The sequence below is a fragment of the Alligator mississippiensis genome, chromosome 1, assembly GCF_030867095.1.
Source record: "Alligator mississippiensis isolate rAllMis1 chromosome 1, rAllMis1, whole genome shotgun sequence".
Classification (NCBI taxonomy): Eukaryota; Metazoa; Chordata; order Crocodylia; family Alligatoridae; genus Alligator; species Alligator mississippiensis.
Genome location: NC_081824.1, coordinates 285,904,344 through 285,915,838, shown reverse-complemented (window position 1 = coordinate 285,915,838; position 11,495 = coordinate 285,904,344).

Below are 11,495 nucleotides of genomic sequence, written 5' to 3'. Positions count from 1 at the left end.
CCTGTAGCCAGCTCTGTGACTTCCTTTCCTTCCCTCCTCTTCATGGTTTGTTCCCAGGTTGGGTACTAGGGCCTGATCAAAGGCCAACTAATTTGCAGTGGTCTGTGGCTTCCTACTTTGTGATCATTGCCAGCTGGTGTAGGTTTGAGAAGCTTGGCTAGAGCTGATATGTTTGCTGGAAGCGGAACCCAACATCTTTGGGATTGTGTCTGTATGGACAGCCATTGGATGACATATATCCATTTTTACCCCTAGCTACTCAGTCCTATATCAAATCCAAGAGATGCAGTAATATGACATGTTGAGTAGACATGGATATCATGCCAGAGGATAATACATAAATTGAGGTGTCTAAAAGGGAAGGATTATTTGCTGATATATGACACTTTGCTTTACTGGAGATAATTTGAACTTTTCATGTAGTTCTGATTATACCACCTGAACTTGGCTGGCATAGAAAGAGAATGTAAGAAATAACACGGTTATTGCAGCAGACAAATGGTAGAAGCTTTGGAGTAAACCTTAGAACATTTCCTACATTTGGTGTGTGTAGTTTAGCTGAGAGCTGTGATGTTTATATCCACATATATATTTCTTATAGGTTGACTGAGGCCAAGAATTTAAAGTACTTCAAGAGACTCCTAGAGAAGTCACATGTGTCATGTCACCTGTGTCAGGGAAGTCAACCCACGGCTCCGGAGTTGGTGCCATTGTGCAAGTTGTGGCTTCCTGGACCACGATCCACACTTACATGCAAGGGACCTCCTGGGACACTATGGGCTTCATCTCTCCACAAAAGGTAAGAGTCTCTTTTCTTACAAGTTGGCTGACCTCCTACATTGGGCTGTAAACCAAGTACAATGGGGGATGGGAGGGCAGGAGATGAAGAGAGTCTAGAACCTATAAACTGTGAGATATGCAGCAGTACACCCCAAGTAAGTACCAAGGGACCCTTTGGGCATCAGAACAGGGTGGGAGGCATCAAAGGCACCATTCGGAGGGCTCAAGTGCCTCTATGCTAATTCCAGGAGCATGGTGAACAAGCAGAAAGAACTCACACTTCTGCTTGCAGATAATAACTTTGATTTAGTGCAGCTAACGGAAACCTGGTGGGACACTACCCATGACTGGGAGGTACATGGTTAGGGCTACAGGTTGTACAGAAGGGACAGAGTATGGAGGAAAGGTGGTGTGTTAGGTCTCTATATAAAGGAGCATTATGCATTTACCCTAATCAAAATGGGATCAGAGGAGGAGAATGTTGAGGCATTGTGGGTTAGGATTCATGGAGGTCATGGGGAAAGGAACTTGGTGGTGGGAGTCTGCTACAGACCCCCACACCAAGAGTAAAAGCTAGACTTGGAATTCTTAAGGCAGCTCTCATAGGCTGTATGGTCTAGGGACATAGTTGTCATGGGGGACCTAAACTACCCTGACATCTGCTGGGAGGAGCAGTCAGCCAAATCCAACCATTCATGTAGGTTCTTAACCTGCATGCAGGACCCTCACCTAACACAAGAGATATACGGTCCCACTAGAGGGAATGCCTTACTGGACTTGGTGTTGGCTATGGTTGAGGACCTGGTAGGGGAGCTGCAGATTTGTGGCCACCTTGGGGACAGTGACCACCAATCAATTGAATTCACCAGATGGAGTAGGGTGGGTAAGATAACTAGTAGGGTAGAAGTGCTTGACTTTAGGAAGGCTAACTTCAGTGTGCTTAGGAATCTAGTCAATGATGCACTGCAGGATCAGAGTATTGGTGAGATGGGAATCCAGGAAGGGTGGTCATTCCTAAAGGAAGCGATCCTTCAGACATGGAGGGAGACTATCCCAGTATGAGGGAAAAGGGGAAAAGGAGCCAAAAACTTTCTTGACTAAACAGGAAAATCCAGGGGAGCCTAAGGGCAAAAAAGAAGTCATATAAGCAGTGGCAGCAGGGAGAAGCTATCAAGGAGGAGTGTACCTACTTGGCCCACACTTGCAGGGAGGCAGTTAGAAAAGCCAAAGCAGATACAGAGCTGAGGCTGGCAACACAAATTAAAGACAACAAAAAGTCTTTGTTTAGGTATGTAGGGAGTAAAAGGAAGGAGCACGGCAGCATAAGACCCCTACTGAACAAGGAGGAGCAATTAGTGACAGACAGGGGGGACAAGGCTAAGCTATTCAATGAGTTTTTTGCCTCAGTTTTTGCCTGAACACAGGGATCAATATAAGTCTCCTAATGGATCCTCAGATGGGCATCAGAGAGACACCAGCCTACCAACTGACGATGCTGACTTGGTACAGAGTCACTTGGATAGACTGGATGTGTTCAAGTGAGCAGGTCCAGATGAGCTGCATCCAAGGGTCCTGAAGGAATTGGCCGGTGTCATAGCAGAACCACTGGCACGGCTGTTTGAGTGCTCGTGGTACTCTGGTCAGCTCCTGGAGGACTGCAAAAAGGGCCAATGTGGCCCCTATTTTTAGGAAAGGGAGGAAGGAGGATCTGAGTAATTATAGGCCAGTCTCACTCCCATCCTTGGAAAGGTCTTTGAAAAGATTATGAAGGATCATATTTGTGGGAGTGCAGCGGGAAAAATAATGCAGCAGGGAAACCAGCATGGATTTGTAACATAGATTCATAGATGTTAGGGTTGGAAGGGACCTCAATAGATCATCGAGTCCGACCGCCAAGCAGGTAGATCTTACCTGACCAATCTGGTTTCATTTTATGACAGGGTCACAAAATGCTTAGATACAGGAGTAGAGGTGGATGTCATTTTCTTGGACTTTAGCAAAACCTTCAATATGGTATCACATCCTATTCTCATACATAAATTAAGAGGCTGTGACAGATGTTTACACGGTCTGGTGGGTGGCAAATTGGCTTAGCGGTCACACCAAGAGAGTGGTAGTAGACAGGTCAGTATTGACCTGGAAGGATGTGGGTAGTGGGGTCCCGCAGGGTTCTTCACTAGTGACTTGGATGTGGGTGTGAAGTGTATTCTGCCCAAATTTGCGGATGATACTAAATTTTGGGTTGAAGTGCACATTCCGGAGGGTAGGGAATGATTGCAGACAGGTTAGAAAAGTGAGAAGTACAGAATAGGATGCAGTACAACAAGGACAAGTGCAGAGTGCTGCACCTAGGGTGCAAAAATATCCAGCACACCTACTGGCTGGGAAGTGACCCTCTCAGCAGCACAGAAGTGGAAAGGAATCTCGGAGTCATAGTGGACTCCAAGATGAACATGAGTTGTCAGTATGATGACATCATCAGCAAAGCTAACTGCACTTTATCATGCATCAGCAGATGCATGATAAATAGATCCAAGGAGGTGATACTTCCCTTCTATGCAGCATTGGTCAGACCACAGTTGGAGTACGGCATCCAGTTTTGGGCACTGTACTTCAAGAAGGATGTTGATAGACTCAAGGAGGTCCAGTGGAGGGTCACTCGTATGGTTAGGGGCTTACAGGACAAGGCCTATGAGGAGAGACTGAGGGACCTGGACCTCTTCAGCCTCCACAGGAGAAGTCTGAGAGGTGATCTTCTGGCTACCTACAAATTCATCAGTGGGACACAGAAAGGGATTGGAGATGGTTTGTTCACCAGGGCGCCTCTTGGGGTAACAAGGAACAATGGTCTCATAGATTTCATAGATTTCATAGACATTAGGGCTGGAAGGGACCTCGGAAGATCATCGAGTCCAGCCCCCTGCCCAAAGGGCAGGAAGTCAGCCGGGTTCGTAGGATCCCAGCAAGATGAGCATCCAGTTTGCTCTTGAAGGTGTTCAATGTGGGCGCTTGAACCACCTCCGGTGGCAGGCTGTTCCAGACCTTGGGGGCTCGGACAGTAAAGAAATTCTTCCTTATGTCCAGCCTGAAACGGTCTTGTAGTAGTTTATGACCATTCGACCTAGTCGTCATCCCTTGGGGTGCTCTGGTGAACGAACGTTCCCCCAGATACTGGTGGTCACCCCTGATAAACTTATAGGTGGCCGTCAGATCACCGCTGAGCCTACGCTTTTCCAGGCTAAAGAGCCCCAGGGCTCTCAGCCTGTCATCGTAGGGTCTGCTTCCCTGACCTCTGATCATGCACGTGGCTCTTCTCTGGACTCTCTCAAGCTTCTCCACATCCTTTTTGAATTGTGGAGCCCAAAACTGGACACAGTACTCCAGCTGCGGCCTCACTAAGGCCGAGTACAAGGGGAGAATGACGTCCCGTGATTTGCTTGAGAAGCATCTATGGATGCAAGCCAGCATTTTGGTCGCTTTACTAGCCACAGCATTGCACTGCAGGCTCATGTTCATCTTGTGGTCAATGATGACCCCTAAGTCTCTTTCTTGCATAGTGTTGGCCAACATAGCACTGCCGAGCCTATAAGGATGCTGCAGGTTTTTCTTCCCAAGGTGGAAGGTCTATGAAATCTATGAAATAAAGTGTAATAAAAATATCTTTTCTTTTCTTTTCTTTTCTTTTTTTTTTTTTTGCAATTTCAAAATAAGTTTATTGACTGATGCTTTTTTAGAGCTCCAGGTCTGCAATTCGAATTAATACATTCCAGGTTTTTTCCCATTCATTTCACAGGATCTGATAAAGTAGGCTGTCATCTACAAAAGTTTATGCCTCTCGGAACCAGTTAGTCTCCAAGGTGCCACCCTACCCTATCTTCTACTATTTTTAAAAATATGTTCTATTAAAATTAATTCCTGGTAGTGAGGAAGAGGGAAGGGAGGTGACTAAGTTCTAAAACTCAAAGTACACAAGTAGACAGTATATAGAAAATAATCCAACAAGCTTATGTTACTGCTTGGGAAATAGTTTAAATATTTCTCTATTAGTAACAATTTACTCATTTGATTTGGTATTAGATTAGATGTCTGATCTTATATGTCAAACTGACAGAGAACAGATTTAGGCTAGAGGTCAAGAAAAACTTCTTCATTGTAAGGGTAGGCAAAATTTGGATTGGACTTCCAAGGGAGGTGGTGCTCTCCCCTACCTTGGGAATCTTTAAGAGAAGGCTGGATAGGCATCGTGCTGGGGTCAGCTGACCCCAGCACTCTTTCCTGCCTAGACAGGGGGTCGGACTCAATGATCTGTTGAGGTCCCTTTTGACCCTAGCATCTATGAATCTAAGGACTGTGGTACCTAAATGTGGGTTCAGGAGTCAAGAGAGCTAGCTTCTGTTTCTAATTATTCTATGGACTTGTATCATGACTTGTGTGTGCCTCTGTTTTCCTTCATATCATAAAATACTTTAAGGGTGATGTAAAGCATTTTGCAGAAATTCAAAGTAGTATTATTACTAGACCAAGCACTTTATAGACACATAACACAATGTTCACTGTTCAGCTGTCTACAATGATTCACAATGTGACTATGCATCCTGTGGGTCAATTGACATGAACTTTGACTGCCAGGTCCAAGAAAAGTATGCTACAAGGATACTGTAACAGGGAACCTTAGACCTGTTATCAAGAAACAGGGTGGCCGCTTTAAATCCAGAACTTTATGGGTGTAGCCAGCCAGTTGAGCAGGGGTTAAGGATTGAGCCCTGCCCGCTGGTCAGGTGACAGGAAGGGGAAGGCCAGAACCATATAAACTGCAAGTGGAGAAGGCCAGAGAGGCAGCAGAGAGGAAGACTCCCGATGACTATGGAGCAGCTGTGGCAGCCTCCTTGGGAAGAATATGTCACACTGTGAGACAGAAGCACAATCTAAATGGGATCTTTGCCTCTTTTATTTTTTTATTTTCATTATATGGTGATAGGGGCCTATGGTTCATGTTTAATGTTAAAATGCTGGTGGTTTGTGGCTGAGGCTGTAGGGGAGGAGGAGACCTCATTAGCACTGAGGGGCACTGTGATAAAAGGCTCAAGAAGCCCTGCTGTACTAGGGCCACAAGGCCAAAGTCAGTGGAAGAGGAGATAGGAGCCTTGAAGCCAGGTCCTAGTGGGTGGACTTCATAGATTTCATAGATTCCATAGACATCAGGGCTGGAAGGGACCTCGGAAGATCATTGAGTCCAGCCCCCACCCGAAGGGCAGGAAGTCAGCTGGAGTCATAGGATCCTAGCAAGATAAGCATCCAATTTACTCTTGAAGGTGTCCAATGTAGGTGCTTGAATCACCTCAATGGCAGGCTATTCCAGACCTTGGGGGCTCGGACAGTAAAGAAATTCTTCCTTATGTCCAGCCTGAAACGGTCTTGCAGGAGTTTATAACCATCTGACCTCATCATTCCTTGGGGCGCTCTGGTGAACAAACGTTCCCCCAGATACTGGTGGTCACCCCTGATAAACTTATAGGTGGCCTTCAGATCACCCCTGAGCCTGCACTTTTCCAGGCTAAAGAGCCCCATAGCTCTCAGCCTGTCGTCGTAAGATCTGTTTTCCTGACCTCTGATCATGCGCGTGGCTCTTCTCTGGACTCTCTCAAGCTTCTCCACATCTTTTTTGAATTGTGGGGCCCAAAACTGGATTCAGCAAGACTTGATGGGGGCACATTCACCGACCTATTAAAAAAAATGCACCTGAAGACAGCACCCTGTCACAGATACACTGAAGGCATACCTCAAGAAAATGGACATCAACATCAAGGCCTAGGCAAAGCTGGCTGCCAACTGACTCCTGTGGTGCCAGAACCTCAACCAAGCAGCAGCCCACTTTGAGATAAAGCATCTTGCCTTCAAAGCAAAGAAGAGATAGAAAAGGAAGGAAACCCCAAACTACAGCCTACTCTCCCCTGTGCAGAAAGATCTGCAATTTCTGCGGGTGGATTTATGACTTAAGGATTAGACTTCAGTCACCTAAAGACCCATCAATAAGCTGCTATGGAAATCATCCTCAAATTGCTTGCTACCGCTGCCAACCTAACTCTTTCTTCAAATGTGGTGACCAGAAATGGACAAAATTCTCCATCTGATGCTTAACCGGTGCTAAATAGTCATTGGCCCCTGCTACATATTACATGTGTTACACAACATTAGTGTTAACAGTTTAATCATGCTATAAATTTAGACTGGCCATGCACGCAAAGTAAGACCAGCCACATTTACAACATAATTATCACACAATTAACTGGTTAATCATGTAACAAATTTAGATGAATCACATGTGAAAAGTAATTATCACAAAATAAAAATGACTATCCAGTTATAAGAAGAGCCAACCAGGAATACAGTTAGCGCTTGAAAATATGTGACAAATCTATAGCTGGTTTCTATCCAGCTCTAATTTGAACATGTAGTATGGCTCGTACTGTCACCTCCTGTATCTTGCATGCATTATTTTTGTCAATGCAGCCTCAAGTAATATGTGCTTGTTGTTATGAATTTGTCATATTACTAACTATTGTATCTGTTAATACTTCATAAAACACAGATCCTTCTTGCAGTGTTACCACCAGACCAGTTATCCCCCATTCTGTAATCGTGCAGTTGGCTTTTCTTCCCTAGGCACAGCAGCTTATATTTATTTTTCCTTAGCTCCATTTAGTTATCTACAACCCACTTTTCTAATTTATCAAGGTCCTTTTCAATCATAATCTGATCCTCCAAAATCCTTGCAACACTTTCAGTTTTTGTGTCAATGTCATTTCAAACTTTGACCAGGAAGCTGGATCCAAGACCATTCCTGTATTCAAGTCAATAAAAACACTAAAGAGCACCAGATCCAGAAAAAGTCTCCTGTGGGCACATCAACACATGCTACTAGCATGAAGCAATAAACTCTGGCATATATCGTACCACAGTTATTGTCCCAGGTGCACTGTTTGAATGTGTGCTTGGCACCACAGCACCTTGAACTGGGTTGGAGCAGCCCCAGCTGGCAGGAGGCCCAGGGGGTCAGCCTGCCAGCCCAGAGCTGCTCTGATCTGGCTCAACATGCTGTGGAAGGGCTGGCTGGGCCACGAGGGTGCTGTAATGCAGGGCTGTCTGGCAGGCAGCCCCTGCACTGAGGCACCCTCATGCCCCAGCCAGCCGGGTCAGTGTCTACATGTGCGCTGCTGCACACAAAAAACTCTGCAGCAGGACAGTACTTGTATTTACAAGTACTAACCTGCTGTGGAGTGTATTAGTTTTCTGTAGCTTAACAGGGCCACATGTAAGCACCTAAATGTTTACTGCGGAGCTAATTAGGCAACTCTGCAGTGAACGTCTCTTGTAGACACATTGTGAAACTCAATTTGAGACTTTTTCCATTGTGATATTGATCCATTTACAGTTACTGTATGCTTCTGGTTATTCAACCAATTAAGTATCCACTTAATGGTATCTGTATCTATTCCACATTTCTCCAATTTACTTATGAGAATGACGTGTTTCAAAGGCACTATCTGTTATATCCACTGCATTCTCCTCATTTATCAAACCAGTTAGCTTGTCAGAGAAGGCAATCATGTTGATTTAGCATGATTTATGCTTGACAAATCCACATTGGTTGCCAGTGATCATACCATCTTTCTTTCAGGTGTTTAAAAATTGATTGTTTTAAAATATGCTCTAGTGACCTCCTATGTAGTGAAGTCAATCTCTCTCATCTATAATTCATTGGGTCCTCCTTTTCCCCCCTTTTTAAAAGTAGGCACTATGTTAGCATTCTTAAGTCTGTTGGGACTTTGCCTGTCATATATGACTTTACAAATGTTATTGGTATTGGATCCAGGATTTTTTCAGCTCTCAGTATCCAGAGATGAAATATGTTAGGCCTCTCTGACTTAAATTCATTTACATTTGTCAAAAGAGCTCTCACTGTTCTTTACTTATCATGGACTGTAACCCTTTACTTCTATGTTTCTATTTAGTTTTTATCTGTCTGGTTATAGTCGGGGGCGGGGGGGGGTGTTGTGTATATGAAGACTGAGGCAAAACCATTATTGAGCAGCTTTGTCAGTAGCTTAATCTTAATTTAATAATAATTGTGTTATTTTTGAAGTCTGCAGGTGCTATAAACCCTAGTTCATATTGTACAACAAAAAATCTTTAGCTTCTGGTTAAATATCTCAATATTAAAGTGCTTCATTCTTACTTTCCACCACCAAGTGAAGGTAATATTTTTCAAAAAAATATGTATGTAGGAGCAATATATTGTGGTTGCATCAGGGTTAAGTGCCCTGTCTCCCCATTAATAATAATTTCAAATATAGTGGGAAGAAGACCTTGTTTAGTCCCTTACATCTTCAGTGTTCCATACTGAGTTAGCTATTAATCTTATTCTGAGTGCAGTATTTTTGGCTTAATCAGATGAAATATACTATTGTCATCCATTCTGTCATAAGCCAAAAGAGCACACTGTTCCCAGCATAGGAGCTACTTAAGAAATTCAGACTTTAGAAAATAGGAGATGATGTCCTACAGCTATATATGGGTGTGACTTCCACAAAGGGCAAACATTGTGAGATCCTTAATGGATACTCCTATAAAGTCAACATGCTGCATTTAATCCTGCATTAATCCTGATCTTGAAATTACACTATTTTTTCAAAAAAGTATTTAAGTTCACCATTAGTATAAACAACATCTAAGCCAAGTCCTTGTTTTAGATTAAATAAAAGAACTTAAAAAATGTAACTTTGGGAGATGTCCTGTTTCAGTTTTATACATAACTTTGTGGTTAGGTCAATCTGTATTTCTATATAATTTTACTAACGTATATTTTCTAATGGTGACATTCATGAAATGCAGAAAGGTAGCGCACATTTTTTAAACAAGATTCTTTTTATTCTTGTATTCATCAGATGATTGTTGGAAATTATGTTTCCTTTTAAGGCCTAATGAATTTTGGCAGAGAAAGGCACGTGAGAGATGATCTTTCTTTAGACGTCCAGCCACATGGAACAATGGTTCTTCCCCTACTATCAGTCTCTAACTTAAGTCCATACTGGGAAAAGAGTAAGGGAAGTGTACAAAGGCACAAGAGAATCTATCACCTCTGAGCCATGCAGCAAGTTATACAGCAGGCTGAAGATATGATATTTTTAATGCTGCCCAGCCATACTACAATCCCCAATGAAATGTTCTTTCTCTCCCCACTATATCCATCTTGGTATTTCTGTGTTTTGGGTGGCATTTGTTTGCTTGTTTTGTTTTGTTTTTTATTTCTCTGTCTAGAAGTATGGTTTGTCTAAAGTTACATGAGGCTCCATTCATGAAATGTCATATAACCCAACATCTACCAAAAGCCATTCACAAAACAAGTCTTATTTTTGTAAAATAATTCTCATTGCGCAATCACTTTCTCTTATTTTTTACCTTGCTGGGCATTGCATATAATTTCTCATCCTCATAGTCATTCAAAATACCTTAGGTGAAGATTAGCTACACATTGCATTAAATTTTTTTGCAGCTTCATTTCCAAGTTAAAAAATATACAGTATGTGACACTGAACCCCACTGTATCCCTATTAAACATCTAATAAACATATATAATAACATGACAATTATGAACATATAAACAATTTAATAGTACCACTTAACATTTGTTAAAGTTTGCCATCCTTCAGCTAGGTTTTGATCCCTAGCAACACTTTTATCCATCTGCTACATATTTTTATGTGAGATTCATAGGGTCGGATTGAAAATTCTTCACTAAAATATTCCTCTATTATACCTAGTGCTGTAAACCATTAATTTTTTATTTCCATTAAGACATTTTTCAAATTTTGCCCTAGTGACATGTGCCTTTTGCAACTCCAGAGGGGGCAAAAATGCACGTATTTGGCATGTATCAGTCTTAGAATAATCTCAGAATGCACATGCTCATTGGAAACTTATTAAAATACCTCAAATACATACCTGAAGGACTCTATTTATACTGGGTATGTACAAGTTGCACAGAACAGCTGCTAACAGCCATCCTTATAAAAACATAATACAGCTGTGGTTTCTGCCCCATCCCCTCCCCCTCATTTTTTAATACAAGAAAACTGATTGCTGCAATTGAATGATACAAGACGTTGTTATGAGGGAGGCATTTTTCCTGGCTCATTTAAAAATAGAAAGAATTCATGCTGTGCAATTATCATTGGCTGTCATTTTTTATCAAATGTATCCTGCCTGTGCTAAGCTCAAGGAGCAAATACAAATCAATACATTCTAATGAGTTGTATTGGTCCCCATTGAAAAGCTATTAATGATGTTGTCTCTCAGTACTGAGTGGCTGGAAATAAATGACAATTGTGTTGGGTCTTTGGAAAAAAATAATACATAGAGCAAAGAGAATGGAAAATGCAAAAGCAAAATTGAGGTTACTGGGTGACTTTTTTCAATGTACTGTTTTCAAGTTCTTGTAGAGAGTTCAGAGCAGATTAGGACACGAGCACCCTTCTGAAGCAATCTGAGTGAAACATCTGTAATTTTCATCATCATGTTGATGTGCAGTGTCCATTCATATTGCCAAACAATTCACCATTTGTTTCTTTAGTTCAGAGGAGCTTTTCACCAGCTGGTTTCTGAAACAGCCATTGAAAAGTAAAAGAATATTTTAACTGTGCCTGCAATGGTTGATC